This window comes from Ailuropoda melanoleuca, chromosome 3 (genome assembly GCF_002007445.2).
Source record: "Ailuropoda melanoleuca isolate Jingjing chromosome 3, ASM200744v2, whole genome shotgun sequence".
In the NCBI taxonomy this organism is placed as follows: domain Eukaryota; kingdom Metazoa; phylum Chordata; class Mammalia; order Carnivora; family Ursidae; genus Ailuropoda; species Ailuropoda melanoleuca.
Window position 1 is genome coordinate 6,920,425 of NC_048220.1, and position 14,425 is coordinate 6,934,849.

The 14,425-nt window shown below is 45.3% G+C and overlaps 1 long non-coding RNA gene across 2 annotated transcripts in view; it reads right to left on the bottom strand.

The window, feature by feature from the left end:
* LOC109489969 overlaps positions 1–14,425 on the bottom strand; it is a 70,632-nt gene that overhangs the window by 46,381 nt on the left and 9,826 nt on the right. The window contains exons 1-2 of one of the 2 annotated variants that reach the window (XR_004623957.1): positions 10,820–11,365; positions 3,545–3,654 (exon numbers count right to left, since the gene is read on the bottom strand). This is a non-coding gene — a long non-coding RNA (uncharacterized LOC109489969). Of the gene's footprint in view, positions 1–3,544; positions 3,655–10,819; positions 11,366–14,425 lie in introns of those variants that run through there. The other variant, XR_004623956.1, reaches the window with a different exon arrangement.

The following is a 14,425-nucleotide window of genomic DNA, read 5'->3' on the forward strand; positions in this document are numbered from 1 at the left end:
AAAAATGTTTAATTTTAATTTTCTTTAAAAAAAGATGCTATATCTATATTATGTGTGTGTACAGATATATATAGAGAGATATCTATCTATCTATCTATCTATCTATCTATCTATCTATCTATCTAGATATATATAGTCCCCTAAGGCAGTTCCAGACTGTTTTAATATCCAATTGTAAGAAGTACATTTCCACTAGACTTATACTGCTCCCAACGTGGCTGGGGACATGCGGGTCAGGGAGAGGCAGCATTGCTAATAGGCTGGAAACTTCTTGAAAGGATATTACGTAGAAGAGGAAAAGGTGCACCTTGTGTTGTTCCAGAAGCCAAGACTAAGGAAGGGAAGTTATAAAGGAAGTCATTTTGTCTTAGTATAAATAAATTAAAAAAAAATTTTTTTATTGCAGTAAAATACACATGAAAGGAAATTTACCATTTTAACCTCTCAAGCGCATTAACCACATTCGCATTGTTGATCAACCATCACCATCACCCATCTCCAGAACCTTCTCATCTTCCTAAACAGTGACTCGGTACTAACTCCCCACTCCCTTCCCCTACGACCCCTGGCAACACCACTCTGCTTTCTGTATCTAAGAATCTGAGTGTTTGGGCACCTCAGACAAGTGGAATCATACGGTACGTGACCGTCAGCGTCTGGCCTCCTTCACTCAGGAACATCAAAGATTATGATGTCTTGTGTCCACAGTAGAGCGTGTGTCAGAATTTCATTCCTTTTTAAAGCGAAATAATATTCCACTGTGGACCACGTACTGTCTATCCGTTCATCTGTCAATGGGCGTGTGGGTTGTTTCCACCTTCGGGCAACTGTGAAAAACGCTGCTATGAATATAAGTGATCAAGTATCTGTTTGAGTCCCTGCTTTTTTTTTTTTTTTTAAGATTTATCTATTTATTGGGGCGCCTGAGTGGCGCAGTCATCAAGCATCTGCCTTTGGCTCAGGGCGTGATCCCGGCATTCTGGGATCGAGCCCCACATCAGGCTCCTCCGCTAGGAGCCTGCTTCTTCCTCTCCCACTCCCCCTGCTTGTGTTCCCTCTCTCACTGGCTGTCTCTGTCAAATAAATAAATAAAATCTTTAAAAAAAAAAGTCTTATTTATTTATTTTAGAGAGAGAAAGAGAGAACGAGCAGGGGCAGAGGCGAGGGAGAGAGAGAATCTTAAGCAGACTCCATGCCCAGTGAGGCGTCCAACTTGGGGCTCAATCCCACGACCCTGAGATCATGACCTGAGCCGAAATCAAGAGTTGGACGCTTAACCGAATGAGCCACCCAGGCGCCCCTTGAGTCCCTGCTTTTAATTTTTTTTTCTTTTGGGTCTTAAAAATATGTTGTAGGGGCGCCTGGGTGGCGCAGTCATTAAGCATCTGCCTTCAGCTCAGGGTGTGATCCTGGCGTCATGGGATCGAGCCCCACATCAGGCTCCTCCTCTATGAGCCTGCTTCTTCCTCTCCCACTCCCCCTGCTTGTGTTCCCTCTCTCGCTGGCTATCTCTATCTCTGTCAAATAAATAAAATTAAAAAATCTTAAAAAAAAATATATTGTAATGAGCTAAACCAGATGAAGGATCTGTCTGCTACTGAAGACTCTAAGTTCCCTTTTACTGGAGCCAATAAAATTCCTCCAAATGCCCCCCCTTCAAAGACTGCACCCCCCTCTGGAAGAGACCCCCGTCTCTGGGCAGTGTATTTGACAAGGGGATCCCAAACGTGGCCCTGCATCAGAATCATACGGGGAGCATCTAAAAATATCAGAGGCCTACCAGTCTGGTGGCTACCACATGAACCAAGCGATTAAACCTAACGTCACGGACACTGAGACAACCGACGTCGTGTGTCTGCTGATGCGACGCACATCACCTATACAGTGTTCCTGCCAAAAACGCTCCAACTGAGTCTAAACAAGAGGAAACAGACAGCCGCACTGAAGGCCGTTCTGCGACACCACGAAAATGTCAAGGTCATTAAAGACAAAGTTGGAAACTGCCCTGAGGAGATCTAAGGGATACAAAAGCCAAATGTATTGAGGATTCTTGATAGGATCAGGGATGAAAAAAAAAACCAAAACTAGAAGGGACCTCATATAGGACGATGGGAAGTGTGCATACAGACTGGAGATAATAAGTCTTCTTAGCAACAGTAAATCTCCTGAGAACGATCTTTACATGCTGGCTATGGAGGCGAATATCTCTGTTCTCAGGATAGAAATAGTGGAAATAGAAAAAGGTGAAGAGAAGTTATGTTTGCAACTAACTCTCAAAGGGCTCGAAGAATAAACGTGCACACGCACATGCGTGCACACGCATGTGTGTACGTAGGTACATAAATATCTAGAAAGACAAAATACACGCGGGGAAATGTGAATAATGGTGAACCTAGGTGAAGCAGGCACAGAGATTATTGAACTACTCGTGAAATGTTTATATGCAGTTGAGAATTTTCAAATAAACACGGAAAAAAGACAATAATCTAAGCTCCGCCCGAGACCCTCAGAACCGGGAGGGCCGGGGGCAGGGACCTCTATTTTTAGTCAGCCCCTCACGAGATGGTGAAGTGACCAGTACGAGGCCAATCTGCAAGCCAATGTGCACGAACCACAAAGTGAGATGCCTCCCTAGGTACCTTTCCACGGGAAACTGCGATTTTCTTGAGAGCAGCGTCTCTAAGCAGTGGGGAGAAGAAGGATCTTTTGATGTTCAACAGGCGAACAATTAGGACAAAAGGGAAAAAATGCCTAGCTTACTCTGAAGTAAGGAGCAGATGAATCAAACCTTTAAATAAAAAAAAATGAAACCACGAGCGGCGCCCGGCTGGCTCAGTCGGAAGAGAGTGGGACTCTTGATCTCAGGGTCCTGAGTTCAAGCCCCACGTTGGGTGTAGAGATTATTTAAATAAATAAAGACTTAAAAAAGAAAAAAGAAACCACGAAATGCCCTGAAGAAAATATGAGACACTTTTAAATTCAACCTTGGCATGAAGAAGGTCTTTCTAAGGAGGACACAAAACCTAGAATCATAAACTATTAATAAATCTGCCTGTATAAAAGTAAAAAAAAAAAAAAAAATTCTTTCATGGCCAAAAGTACTTCAAAGAACCACAAAGGACAAACTACAAATGGGGAATTACCATTAACGAGACAGATGGCTAAGGCTAATTTACTCAACATATTAATAAGTTTACAAATCAAAAAGAAATAGCCCTTACCAAAAACCCAACCAAGAAATGGGCAAAGGACATGAAAAGAGTTCACAGAAAAAAGACAAAGAGAAATACAAATGCCTCGTAGATATACTAAAAAGTCTGTCAACTGTTGCCACAAATAAGACAGGCGGACATTAAAATTAAACTGAGATATCACTTTTCACTTTCCAGATTTCTAGGCAGTGTTCCAAAAGTCTAATGCCAGGCTATTTTGCAAAGGCTATGGGCAACTGGGCAGGTCCGTGCACCGTTGGTGGGGTTCCCAATGGTGCAACCTCTTCAGAGGCCATTCTGGCAAAACCGATCAAAGTACGAAACGCACATACCTTTCCACCCAGAAAGTTCACTTCTAAGAATCGATATTCATCCACGTGTTCAAAGATGTGGGTGTAAGACACCAACAGTGGCATGCTTTGAAGTAAGAGTCTGGAACTACCTAAAAGACATCAATAAAACATTAAGTAAATATTGGAATGTCTCTATAACGGTCATCAATCTGTTGGACCATGTATATTTTGCACTGCTCCTAAAAATTAGATGGATAGGTGTTGATAATGGAATTTTCCGTAATGGGGAGAAAAGCAAGATGGGGGACGCTTTTATGTTAAAAAAGACACTCTCTGTGTGTACATTTTATGTTCGCATATCAGCAAAATGTTGTGGAAAATATACAGTGTGCTGTGAACAGTCACTATCTCTGACTAGGGTTCCAGGGAACGATACTATTTTCAATCCTTCATATAAGCAAAATCTGTACAGCTGGTAATATTCAGGGTGGGTGAGGGCATAAAAATAAAGATATTCTTATAGACTACAGGTGATTGTGTAAAGTGCTCCAGCCTTTTTAGAGGCCAATGTGACAAGGCCTACAAAATTTTAAATTCCTTGTGCCCTGTTACCAAACAATTCCCACTTTCGGGAATCTATCCCACAAAGATACTTGAACCAAGTCATAATATTGTAGGTATCCAGTGACAATTTTGGGCACAATGAAAAATAATCAAGATGAATAGCGGAGAGGCCATGATATAAGGTCTGGTGGTCCATTTATAACGTGGGATTAAGGCTAAGCAACTGTGGGAATTACAATCCCCAAAAGATTATAAACTATAAATTATATTAGAAATCTTGATGATGTAAAAATATTAATATGATGAACAATAACTGGAAGATAGAAGAGATGTGAGATGACAGGTGATAATTCTTTCTTTTTTTAAAAGATTTTTTATTTATTCATTTGAGAGAGAGAGTGACAGAGTGAGTAAGGACAGGAGCAGGGGGGAGGGTCATTGGGAGAGGGAGAAGCAGACTCCCCACTGAACAGGGAGCCTGACGCGGGACCTGATCCCAGGACCCTGAGACCATGACCTGAGCCAAAGGCCGATGTTTCACTGACTGAGCCACCCAGGCGCCCTGACAGGTGATAATTCTAATAACCACATCTCTCAGAGCAAAGTGAGTTAACTCAGTCTGTCAGACTTGAAGCAGAGTCAAAAAATATATTTGCCAATCACTTAAGGGTTTACATAATCTCCTTCCTTCCCCTGCTCTTCTCTTTTCTTTTCTTTTTTTTTAAGTAGGCTCCAAGCCCAGTGTGGGGCTTGAACTCACAACCCTGAGATCAAGAGTCACGTGCTCTACTAACTGAGCCAACTAGGTGCCTCTGCTTTTCTTTTTCCATAATCAACCTTCCTCACTTTACTAGGATCATTTAGGAAATGATACCTCTTACGGTAAAGAAGCATTTACCCCAAGTTCATTAATCTTTCAGGTTACTCAGGGCCATGGCACATGCCTGTGGATACTGTGTGCTGCCCAGCTCTACCAGGGGTCCTACAGGGGCTTAACATAAGCGTCCCCGCCCAGAGTTGGGCAGTGCTCACCTGCACAACTGTACATGGCAGCCCACGGTTATGACAGTTTTCTTTAGTTCTAATATGTAAGTATAAAGTTAATGATTTTCCATTAAATGCAGTTTATATAACAAGAGCCCACTGAACACAACCACTTTTCTTCAGAGCACAACGTGGTGGTTAGCATGCTGGTTCAAGAGTCCTACTGCTTGGGTTAGACTCCTGACTAGCTAGCTGTGTGATTTGGGGAAAATGATCCAGCCTCTCTGTGCCCATAAAACACAATAATTATAGCCCAACTGGTAGCTGAGAAGATTTCACGAAATAATCCATGCACATCGTTTACACTGTGAAACTAAGATAGTCAGTCTGATTGGAAGGAGAGAAACAAAATGAAGGACTCTGGTCTCACACTATTCTGTGGTTCCAGAAGGGGTAGTTCATGTGATTCTAGCGCAGGAGAGAATTCTGCCCACCTCGGGGATTCGCCTATTTTCCGATTTCTCATGGTTTAGGGTGGCAATGCGAATATTTTTGCATGGACTTTTTAAATGTCCATCAAACACAACCAATGGAACAAACTTTGTGCGTCTTCCTTTTCTAAACAAACAAAAAACCCAAAAACACCAAAAAACCCCACAACCAAAAACCCCCCAAAACAAACCCCCTCCCCCGAAGTTTAAAGACTGTGCAGAGAAGCTATTACAGTATGCTCATTCAGTATGCTTATGAAGAACATTCTAATTTTTAACATTTGTGAATTGCTCTGAAGAGTTTTCATGCTGATAGCCCGCTGCAGTTGTCTGCAAATCTGAAAACCAACTAGGTTTCTGGGGAACAGTAACTTCCTCTCTGGGGGCTGTGCAGGGAGGGCTCTGTTGTAGCTTCTTGACTGTATTAAGCTCATCTGTCACCAAGGAAAAGTGACGGGTGTGCACACAGCAGATTATAGAAACAGCCTTACCCAATATCGTAAAGCGCTCTCTGTATACATTATTTATTGTTTACGCCACGGCACACAAATTTATTCTGTTTTGCAGAGAACGGGGGTTCATTAAAGGAGATGCTATGACAGGGTGTCATCAAAACCCAGCACCTTCCTGCCTAGACTGTAAACAAGCCTTACGAAACTAAACACTTGGTGTGCTGTCGAATCCCTAATTCGTGGCGGGCCCTCACGGAAATGCACACGAGCATTTATGCAGGATTGAACACAACTGGCAAGCTGCCGGAGAGACCACTCCAAGTCCCAAGGGCTTTCTAGATGTTACCTCCAGCATCTCCCATTGGCCCGCCATTGGCCCACCTGTCTGCTTCCCAGTCACAGGCAGAGCGAGCCCAGTACATACATGCATACACATTCATGAGGCATGTCTTAATATATGTTTCAGAAAAATAAAAAAACACCACCACCACCACCACCAAAAAAAAAAAAACACCCAACCCTAATTTTGCATGGCTGAGTCTTCTTCCTACTCCTGTGATTTCCTGAGGGACCCAGGTTCTGTGTCAGTATTGACATACTCCTCTCATCTGTTTGCTCGATTCCCAGTAACCACCAGGGACAGCACCTCCTCGTATCACGACACTCCTTCACCCCCTTTTGGAAGACTTAATATTTAAAAATGAATGTTGTTTATTTTTTTAAGTGGCTATAAGAGTCACTCAGTTTCAAGTTCAAAAGAATAAAGAGACAAAAGGATAAACAGGGAAAACCTTCCCTTCTCCCCCAACTCCCAACCACTCAACTCCCTTCCCTCGGAGATGACCAATGTTCGCGCTTTCCGGCTACTTCTACGAAAAAAGTAGTGGGAGTCCAGAATCACATGCAAGGGACATTCTCGCAAGATGGATTCAGGGACTATGCTGGGCCCCATTGCCTACATTTTCCAAACCCATGGAACTGCACAGTGATAATATCAGCAATAAAGTCTTCAAGGTTCCTAAAGCTCTTCTAAATTCCCGGCGAAAAGGTCAACTAATTTAAATGGCTACAGTGTTCGTGCATTTCATTGAATTCTGGTTTTTTGAAAGTTGATAACCTGAGTATGACCACAATGGACGGCTCAGGAAGACACAGCGATTCATCCGAACACACCAGATGCCTATGATGCCAACGAAGGAAGTCTTGCAAATCGAGAAGCACATTCATGACTCATCTGCTGAAGACAGAGAGCTTCTCTTCCACTGTAGACCATTAAGCTCATACCTAAACCACACTTGGAAAATAAAGGTCTTTATATTAATAGTTTGCAAATTCAGCAGTGTCCCTCTCTGCAAACAACTGTGGTCACCTGAGGCCAAGCAAGAGTAAACCTACCTCTTGTGAAATCTTGTTCTAGAGGGGACAAAGGTTAAAGCTTATTATAGGACAGCTGGGGTTGCACCACCGATGTCAAAAGTCCTTATATTTAGAAATCTTACTCAGTTAGTTTGCTTTGTGCCTTGTCTGCCCTGGCAGTCAGTCACTGCTGGCTAGCCACTGGTGGGCCCAACAATGAGACGCTTGTTGCTCTGTGTGCTTCCCATGTGTCCACAAACCATGGCCCCTTGGCTCTGCCTGCTGCCTTCCACCCCTGACCCCCTGATCCTACACCGGAGTGGTTCACTCCCGTGGTGGCTGCCACTCCATGAGCACAGCCCCTCTCTGTTCCCTTAGGTGTCTGCTCTCAGGCACCACTGACTCAGCTGTAACTACCTATTTTTACATAATTCTCCTGGAACTTACTCGTGTTATGCTATCTTACTATTTTGCAGTTGAACCTGTATTTTAGATATTTGTCAAAAATACATTTTCCCCCTGCATTCATTCCCATCTACCCACTACCTATGGCTTTGAATATCTTGCAGTAGAAAAACTGGCAGATTAAGTTAACCATAAAGAAGATTACGAATTAAGAACTGGCAGATTAAGAATTAGCAGATTAAGTTAACTATCAAGAAGAGTGAGTGTGGGGATATGACAGAAGGCAAAGACCAAATGCCTCACTGTTTCTATCACCATCACCACCATTGTCACCACTACCATCATCACCATTGTCACCATCACCATTATCACCACCATCATCACCATCATCATCACCACGGTCACTATCACTACCATCACCATTGTCACCATCACCATGGTCACCATCATCATCATTGTCACCATCGCCACCATCATCACTGCATCACCATCATCACCATTATCATCACATCATCACCATCACCCCCACCCCCCCCACCCCCATCATCCTAAAGAAGAGAAGCTCACACTTTTGGTGCCAGGACCTATGCCGGGCTTTTCATGGGCATCACACCTCACCAAGTTCTCCTTAGAAGTAGTTCCTGAGAGAAGCAGCTATTTTAATCTCCATTGTATGGATGAGAAAGCTGAGGCTTCGAGAGAATGACTTCTCTAAGAACACACACCTCACAGCACCAGAGTCAGAACGGTCTGACTCTGGAACCTGGGCTCTTCACCATTAGGCAATACTGCCTCCCCCTTAGGGTTGGGTCGGACTCTTGCAAAGACCACCTAAGGCCTTTAAGGGGGCAATTCCATACTGAGATGGCAAACCCAACTCTGGCTTTCCTAATCTGCTGTAATGCAGCAGACGATCAAATAGCTGTATGCAGAACGCATTTTTGGAAATGAAATCCTGTTCTAAATCCACCAGGGAAGCTTACTTCATTCCTTCAGCAAGAAAAGAAAAATATGAGGGCAACACAATTTGTCTCAGTAGATCTATTTGGTAAAGATAGATTGTTTTAAGACCTGCGACTACCTTAGAGTTGGGTTGGGGTGCGGACCCTCCCCTGAGCCCACATTCGCTCCCTGATGGCACCGAGGGCACCTTGTGATCCGGACAGAAGAGGGAGAAAGTCCACATCCCCATCTGCCAGGACAGGAATTGCTGGCTGATGGGTAGGGTGGCAGGAATCAGTGCTCCTTCGGAAGGAAGAGAGGGAGGAGGAGAAGGAGAAGGAGGAGGAGGCATAAAATATGCATGAAGCAGACTTGCACAATGGCTAAGTGAGCCCACCACTTACTGCTCAGCTCCGGCAGCAAAGGGAAGGTAGCAGTGCTTTGAGTCAGACACCTTCATGAAGCTATTTGCAATCTTCTGAGGAAAACAACAGAGTCAATAAATATCTCACGTTACGTGTCCGCACAGCTTCTCCTGCAGACTAGATCAGCTCTATGCCGGTAGCTAGAATCTCCCTGTAATTCCACGAACATTCTGTGGGAACCAGAAGGAAGGGCCTTCAGCCCCAGAACTGTAGTCAGCAGACAGTCTTCATGTACTGGCACCATTGGGGATGTCTCAACCGTGCCCAAGGTCATGTCCTCCCCAAAAGACCCCCACGGATGGGTTGCTCACAGGGGCTTAGCCATACTGGCCCAATCTGGAACAATCCTCTGACAGGCTCCTGACAGGGGGACGCTCCCCACAGGTTGTCTGAGGCCGTGGACCTGCACGTCCCCTCATCTGCTCTCTGCTCCGCCCTCTCTCCGCCACAGGTGTTGATCCCGCGCATGCACCTTGACAGAGACCCTTGACCCAACGTTCCATCTCAGAGTCGGCCTCCCAGACACCTCAGCCTGCAACAAGCATCCCACACAAACATTTGCAAAACAGAAATTATTGTAGCATTACAGGGAAGGGCCTTACATGTACTGGGTATAAAATCTAAGAAGCCAAACTAAAGTTAGCTGAGAACTTGCCCCGTGTTTCCTGTTTTCATGGTGTCAATACCAGCAAGAATGACTGCTTACAACTACTTCGAGTAAGGTACAAACCGATACGGTGTATTTATCAGCCCATTTCTCTTCCATGCGGAATTCCCCTGCGATAAAATTATTTGGACACACGTCCCCTTTACTTGGTAGGCGTAACAGATTGCAAAAAAATGGCTCCAATTCTTCTTCCTGCGTCTGTTGCCTTTAGCAAAGTGACCCTTTGTAACCCTTCCCATCAAGACATAGGCGAAACCTTGAATCAGGGATGGCCTTGTGTCTTGCCTTGGCAAATGGAATGTGATGGAAATGATGTCATGCCAGTTCCAAGGTAGGCCTTGAACACTTCTGTTCTCTCTCTCTCGGAACCTTATGCAGCCAACTACGTGGAAAAGCCTGGGTAAGCCGCCAGGAAGGTGAGGAGGCTACAGAAAACAGAGCATGCTGGATAAGCTGAGACCACTCCACAGCTCCCAGCCAACCTAGCCGACTTACGGCCAAGCCCAGCCAATAGCAGAACTGCCCAGAAAAGCTCAGCCACAAAATTGTCAGCTACAGAAATAGCTTTTGTTTGAACCCACAACTACAAGTTGGGGTATTCAATTATGCAGCAAACGCTGCTGAAATAAGAGTGGTTATTTCCAAGACTGATTCCGAAGACTGTGTTTTGGGGCAAATTGGTCCATTTCCAAAAACCCATTAAAATCTGAGTCAAAGATATTAAGTGGATGGGAAGGAATACAGAAAATACTTTCTATAGGTCGAGTTAAAATTGCAGTTTTAAAAATGGCTCAAGACAAAACAGCTTAGTCCAAGAAATAACCCTCCAGGCAAGTATAGACAAAGAGATTTGTGGTCAAGTTGGGAGTTTAAGAACCATGACCTTGAAAGTCCCCGCATGACCCGCTGTCGCCTTCTCTGTCCTGTGGACACAGAGTGGAAAACTACCGCAAGAACTTGGAGAACCTTTAGGCACCCAGCACTCTCCCCTTGCCTGCCATGGAATACAGCAAATGAAAACAGAATACCTCCATCTGTCCAGGAACAGAAGAAACAGTCTTTGGCTTTTTTAAAATAAAATTATTTCGGAGCTTGACACTAATACTTGCGCCGGTATCTGGTGCAAAAAGGTGGTTGGCCCTTGCAGCCATTTCTTAGGGGAAAAAAAAAAAAGTCTCCCCAAGCCCTGGCCCACGTCCTGACATAAACCTGCTTCCTTTGCTGCTGCTGTGCTCCTGCAGATAGATGTGCAGAGAGCCACTGTTTCCACCTGCTGCTCTAACTCCGAGCGAGGTGTGCATTCCTCTGATAAGTCAGCGCCTGGGTGCTGGTGGTTTGCTGAGTCATAGCTAGACTTCAGAAACCAGACGCCTTCACCTCGATATCCAATGCAAAATTTCCTGCAAATTCATCGGCTCGCAACAGGGTTTTGAACCCCTTGAAAACCCTCTGACTTCCCAGTACTTGTCAGTGCTGCGCCCCCGATGCTTAGATGCACCAGCATTAATTGGGCTACTTCCTGCTACCCGGCAGCTGGGAGATGCTGCAAGGGGCAGCGTGGTTCCAAGCCTCTGAGGTGGTACTCACCTACTGACTCACTGTGTGGCCACAGAGAAACTTCCACGTGGGCAGCTGGCCCTCGACAGAATATATAATTAGCATGTATGCTTTAGCAAGGTTCTCAGAAGGTCCTGTTACCAGGTCCCATTAAATCTTCCTCAATTACAGCCTTGACCTCTCAAGAACTTCCTCATATTTGCGTGAGTCCCTCTGCAAGGTCACAATGGCAACCGATAGGACAGGGTTTCCACTCAGGGAAAGACAAGCCATGAACAACATGGCATCCCCCTGCCATCCACCAGCATCTAGCTGGCGAGGAAGACCCGAAACATGCCAGTCTTCTTCACAAACTCCCTGGAGGTATTTTCTATCCGACCCAGCTCAAGCAAGTACGCTCACTGGCAAGCGTAGGGTCATCAAGATGGAGGGTGAGGGTGGCGGGAGTAAAGGCATGGGCACACTCGTCTACTCCTGTGACACACTCCCTCTCCCCTCCCTTATGTAGAGATAAAATCTAATCAAGATGAACATCAAGTGTGGTCTTTAAAGGAGAAAGTCTCAAAAGGGTAGCCCAAGGCATATGGGTACGTAGGTGTCTAAGGCGGAAGAGGAACCCCATGCACTCTACCCATGGGCTAACACAACAGTAGGGAGAGCAGACATGCGTCCTCCTGACTCATCTGAAAAGCTCTTCCTGGGACCCCTCCAGCCAATGCACGTACGGGCACCCAGTGATCACATAAGAACCATATCTCTTATTAACAAACTGTTGACAACATCAGGGGACACATCATCATTTGGTTATGCATGTCTCAGTGTTGTTGGCTGCAGAATTTTAAAAATTGGTATATATAGGGGCGCCTGGGTGGCGCAGCGGTTAAGCGTCTGCCTTCGACTCAGGGCGTGATCCCGGCGTTCTGGGATCGAGCCCCACATCAGGCTCCTCCGCTATGAGCCTGTTTCTTCCTCTCCCACTCCCCCTGCTTGTGTTCCCTCTCTCGCTGGCTGTCTCTATCTCCGTCGAATGGATAAATAGAATCTTTTAAAAAAAATTGGTATATATATATATATTTTTTAAAGATTTATTTATTTGAGAGAGAGAGCACACATGAGAGTGAGAGTGTGGGGGGAGGGGCGGAGGGCGAGAGAATCTCAAGCTGACTCCGTGCTCAATGCAGAGCCTGATGCGGGGCTCGGCCTCACGACCCTCAGATAATGACCTGAGCCGAAACCAAGAGTCCGACGCTCCGCCGACTGAGCCACCCCAGTGCCCCCGGTTGCAGACTTTAAAATGAAACCTTGAGCTTCTACCATTATAACTTTTAAACAGGTGTTCACTATTTTGAAGCCAATAAATATGGACAAGTATTTTTAAGAACTGCATGCATTTCTCTGTGTTTACAGTAAGGATATTTTCTTGTGCAGTTTGAGCATTTATGTACTCGAAAGTTTTTAAGTTTAAGAAATATATATATACACAAAAAACAACCAAAGAGATGAGCTGTAGGTAGGAAATGTCAATGCAACATTAGGAAAAAGGTCACATCGAATATGAAATGAATAAAACGCTACAGATGAGAGAAAAGGAAGAAGAATGCAGTAAAAAGAAAAAGCAAAAAATCTGAAGAGTAGGTATAAACTAATACAAATAATCTCTGGATGTGAATAAATCAATGAGCCGTAATGAAAAAGAGAAACCCAAGAACCACCCAGTATAAACAGGCCTGGAAAGTAAGGCTCTGGGGGCAAAAGTTAAATACAGTATTTACTTAATAAATGACAAACATTTTCTCAGACAGGAGACGTAGCTCTGAGAAAAGCTGAACTGAGGGTACAAGTTCTTGGGGTGTCCTGGCACCTGTGGAGATGCGTTTTATTTTATTTTTAAAGATTTTATCTATTTATTTGAGAGAGAGAGAGAGAGTGAGTGAGAAAGAGAGAGGGAGAGAAGGAGCAGGGGGAGCAGCAGGCAGAGGGAAAAGCAGACTCCCCGCTGAGTAAGGACCCCCCCCCGATGCGGGACTCGATCCCAGGACCCGATCCCAGGACCCTGGGATCATGACCTGAGCTGAAGGCAGACACTTCACCAGCTGAGCCCCCCAGGCGCTCCAGATGTGCGTGTTTTAGCCACAGCTGCCGGAGCCACCAGCTTCTCCTACAGGCTCTGAGTCACTGGCCAATCAGGCACCTTGATACCCAGGGCCCTGTCACGACTTAATTGGCTGTGGGTCTGTTTCAACACCTTGTTCTCAAGTTCTAATCACAGCGATAACACAGATAATTCTTTTTTTTTTTTTTTGCTTCTTTTGATACCTGGAATTTTTTTTTTAAGATTTTATTTATTTATTCGACAGAGATAGAGACAGCCAGCGAGAGAGGGAACACAAGCAGGGGGAGTGGGAGAGGAAGAAGCCGGCTCATAGTGGAGGAGCCTGATGTGGGGCTCGATCCCGTAACGCCGGGATCAAGCCCTGAGCCGAAGGCAGACGCTTAACCGCTGTGCCACCCAGGCGCCCCAACACAGATAATTCTAACAACTTAGCTATATTATTCATACAGAAGCTTTATCGAGAGCTCATGGTCCAACCATGAGGCTCTGTTTCAACCCTTGGCATGTAACGTGGCCTGGATCCTTCATACAATGATTACGACCCTCACTGTGCAGACCAGGGGTCTGAGATGGGGTTACTAGTCTGAAGCTCGGGTCCACATTTACTACTTCTCCAGTGTCCAAGTTTTCTCGGCTGACGAAGTGGACACCATGCTCAAGGCCTGGGACACTCAGCCCAGGTGCTTTCTGGCTTGCCCACAAACCACGCTGGACCCTGACCCACCACAGTCTTGCTTCCCGTGGCCAGTGGTTCCCAAGGCAGCCTGTCTGCTGCCTGCCTCACACTGACAGGGCGCCGGGGACACAGAGCTAGAGACACATGGGTTTGTGGCCGATGGTGGGCACGACCTCTAACCTGAGCTCGCTAAGGAACTGAATGATCTCGTGGACTAACTCTCGTTGACTAGGCAAGGCAGGCTCATGGGTCAAAGAACAAAAGAGAAGGTGTTTTAGAATCGGACAG